The sequence below is a fragment of the Ciconia boyciana genome, chromosome 16 (assembly GCF_034638445.1).
Source record: "Ciconia boyciana chromosome 16, ASM3463844v1, whole genome shotgun sequence".
NCBI classification, from domain to species: domain Eukaryota; kingdom Metazoa; phylum Chordata; class Aves; order Ciconiiformes; family Ciconiidae; genus Ciconia; species Ciconia boyciana.
In genome coordinates, this window is record NC_132949.1 from 8,346 (window position 1) to 12,548 (window position 4,203).

The following is a 4,203-nucleotide window of genomic DNA, read 5'->3' on the forward strand; positions in this document are numbered from 1 at the left end:
GAACTTAAGGATGCAGGGAAAAAGTCCCACTCCACTAAAAGAGACGGCTAGAGAGCAGACCTGCTCACAGCCAGGAACACCACTGCAACAAAGAGGACCGTTGGAAAATCTCCAACATGCAAGACTGATCCACGCTTTAAGACTTCGATGCAAGAAAAGCAGCGCCTGAGTAGTGCTATGCCGATGAGTACAGGCATTTGAGACCTTAGGGATGGCGGCTGAGGCACATGCCGTGCTCCTTGAACACAAAGAGCAAAGAGGACATGGAGACCCAAGGAAGGCCCAAGACACACAAGACAGACCACACAAACCATGCAACAACAGACACAGGCTGGAACTGCCCTGCCCAGCAACGCACTAGTGTCATGATAAAGAGTAACCAGCTCCCCTTTATCCTGCCCAAAGGGGACTCCTCCTGGAGGGCCCTCTCCCCTGCACTATCTTTACAACCCCTACATGCAATTGCCAACCTCGTCCCCTTGCCCCCTCTGCAGCACCGGTGCCTCAACTTAGCCTTCAGAGGGCCGGGAGTCCGATTCCATCCTCAACAAGACAAAATCACAATCAGCCCACTGGAGAAGTCCTGCAGTTGCCAGCTTCCTCATCATCATCTGCAAAACAAAGAAAACCCACCCCAAGCCACGCACAACAGTGCCATCAGTCAGCAGTACACCTGTCACCCCACACCTTTCCCACAACATCCCCCACATCAGACACGCTGTGGCGTTCTGCTCACCTGCTCCACGCTGCTTCCAGTCGGATGCTGTGGTTGTTGTCACTTGTGGCACCTAGGATACCAAGAGATGCAAAGTTACCGTTGCGCTTGCAAGACGTCACCAGCCCCTGCTCCTCCTCTCTGCTACCCGGCTCATCTCAAACACTCTTCCCACCTCAAACACTCATCCAGTTCCAAAGACAGCCCGCACAGAACCTGCAAAGCCAGAGAGAAACACTTCAACTCACTAGCCATATAGTACTTGGCTATTAGATGCCAACCTGGCCCACAACCACCTCACCTTCTCAGACCCCTTGTCAGTACACAGCATCACCCCTCCTAGCCTGCATACGGCACCTGCAAAACCCCAAGCAGTAAGGCACATGCTGACATACAGCCTGAAGTCACAGCCTGCCCACAGTGATCCCCATCTCACACACCTTTCCCTTGACAGCTCCCGTGCATGGCCTCCATCACTTTGGGTTTCCATGTTGAGGTTTGCACACCACCTGTAAAATCCAAATAACATTTCCTGCTTATAACTGCACCAGCAACACAACATCTGAAAAGTAGCCGCTACTTCAGCCCAGCAATCACCGCTCACATTGCCAGAGTCAGCTCCGGTGCCCATATCCAACATAGCTCACTGCTTCACACATTCGAAACAAAAAAGCCCCACCAGAATATAGTCACATAACCACCAATCACATCTTCCCTCTAATACCATGCACCACACCACCTTCTTACTGTGTTCTGCTCACCTCTCCTCCATCACCCTGCACAGCTCATCCCTCTGGAGCTGCAAAAACAATATCAAACAAGCCACCCGGATGCAGACCAATACCTTAGCAATCCCAGAGGTCTTGTTCCCACTTAAGAATACCATCTACAGTCCACCTACAGCCTACCATTACAAAACAGCAAAACAAAAACCCCCACACCTTTAAGTCCCACACAAAGAAGCCTTAACACCTCTGAGATAGAATCTGCTTCACTACCCCTGAACAGCCCCTCCCACATGGCTCCACTCACCCCCAGAAAATGCTATTGGAATAGCTGTCCACACAACCTGTTGATAGCTACTCAATCTCAGGTGACTGTACAACCTTTGCTGCAACAATCTAGGCACATCAACAGGTTAGCCAGAGACTCTTGTCACTATTCCACCTACCCCTGCCTCTACAACCCTGGGCAGGGCAGCTCCAAGCCATACACACACATGCACAGACCAACGCTACACAGAACACTACAAGCAAGGCACCTCAGATATGAGAGAAAACTCTCAGCAAGAAAAATGGCACCCAGACAAGAAGATGTTGTCAGGCAAAGAGACCTGTGGGGCCATGATGGTGATGTGAGGAGCCTCTGTGGCAACCCCAAAAAAAAAAAAGAGTAGAACATCGTGGCCCATGACAAGAAGTTACCCTCAAAACTGAGACGATGCCTGTGCAAGAAGCCTAGCTGCAAGACCTAAGAACTTAAGGATGCAGGGAAAAAGTCCCAGCCCACCAAAACAGACTGCTAGAGAGCAGACCTGCTCACAGCCAGGAACACTGCTGCAAAGAGGACTGCTGGAAAATCTCCAACATGCAAGACTGATCCACACTTTAAGACTTTGATACAAGAAAAGAAGTGCCTGAGTAGCACTATGCCGATGAGTACAGGCATTTGAGACCTTAGGGATTGTGGCCAAGGCATGTGCTGCGCTGCTTGACCACAAAGAGCAAAGACGACATGGAGACCCGAGGAAGGTCCAAGACACACAAGACAGACCACACAAACCATGCAAAAACAGACAAAGGCTGGAACTGCCCTGCCCAGCAACACACTAGTGTCATGATGACGAGTAACCCGCTACCCTTTACCTGCCCAAAGGGGTCTCCTCCTGGACAGCCCTCTCCCCTGCACTATCTTTACAACCCCTACATGCAATTGCCAACCTTGTCCCCCTGCCCCCTCTGCAGCACCAGTGCCTCAACTTAGCCTTCAGAGGGCCGGGAGTCTGATTCCATGCTAAACAAGACAAAAAAAAAAAATCACAATCAGCCCACTGGAGAAATCCTGCAGTTGCCAGCTTCCTCATCATCATCTGCAAAAAAAACCACCCACCCCAAGCCACACACAACAGTGCCGTCAGTCAGCAGCACATCCATCACCCCACACCTTTCCCACAACATCCCCCACATCAGACACGCTGTGGCATTCTGCTCACCTGCTCCACACTGCTTCCACAGTCGGATACTGTGGTTGTTGTCACTTGTGGCACCTAGGATACCAAGAGATGCAAAGTTACCATTGCGCTTGCAAGACATCACCAGCCCCATGCTCCTCCTTTCTGCTACCCAGCTCACCTCAAACGCTCATCCAATTCCAAAGGCAGCCCACACAGAACCTGCAAAACCAAAGAGTAAAAACTCAACTAATTTGCATATAGTACTTGGCTATTAGATGCCAACCTGGCCCACAACTGCCTCACTTTCTCGGACTCCTCATCATACACAGCATCAGCCCTCTGAGCCTGCATGCAACACCTGCAAAACCCCAAGCAGTAAGGCACATGCTGACATACAGCCTGAAGCCGCAGCCTGCCCAGTGACCCCCATCTCACACTCCTTTCCCTTGACAGCTCACCCACCTGGTCTCCATCTCATTGGTTTTCCATGTTGAGGTTTGCACACCACCTGTAAAATCCAGATAACATTTGCTGCTTATAAACTGCACCAGCAACACAACACCTGAAAAGTAACCGCTACTTCAGCCCACCAATCAATGCTCACCTTGCCCGAGTCAGCTCGGGTGCCCTTATCCCACATCACTCATCACTTCACGCTTTCACAGTAAGAAATATAGAAATACTATAACATAGTCACATAGCCACACCAGTCACATCTTCCCTTTAATTCGACCCACCTTCTTACGGCGTTCCGCTCTCCTACGCCACACTTAGGTGTGTGGCTTGTCCCTCTGCATCTGCAAAAATAATATCATTGAAAAAGTCACCCAGATGCAAAGTCCTATCTTAACAATTCCAGAGACCTTGTTCCTATTTAGGAACACCATCTACAGTTCAGCTACAGCCTGACATTAAAGGAAATATATAAATCAAACATTAAGCCCTACACATACAAGCCTAAACACCTCTGAGACTCCTTCTGCTCAACTAGCACTCTAGCTGCCTCTCCCAGACACCTCTGCTCATCCCCTTGGCACCTGCAGAACACTATAGGAGTCACAGTCCTCACCTGCTGCCAACAGCTACTCCATCCCCAATGACTGTACAACCTTTGCCTCAACAGCCTAGACATATCAACAGATTAGCCATAGCAATTCTTATTGCTATTCCACCTAGCCCAACCCTGACTCTATACCCCCGAGCAGGGCAGCTCCAAGCCATACACACACATGCACAGACCAACACTACACAGAACACTACAAATAAGGTGCCTCAAATATGAGAGAACACTCTCAGCAAGAAAAATGACACCCAG

General features: G+C 50.0%; 1 long non-coding RNA gene across 1 annotated transcript; it reads right to left on the minus strand.

The window, feature by feature from the left end:
* Positions 1 to 481: 481 nt before the first annotated feature.
* On the minus strand, positions 482 to 2,977 carry LOC140660153 (uncharacterized). The gene is made up of 4 exons (XR_012045352.1): positions 2,928 to 2,977; positions 1,156 to 1,224; positions 737 to 788; positions 482 to 611 (listed from the first exon to the last, which is right to left on the minus strand). It is a non-coding gene; the product is annotated as an uncharacterized lncRNA (long non-coding RNA).
* Between the last annotated feature and the right edge of the window lie 1,226 nt (positions 2,978 to 4,203).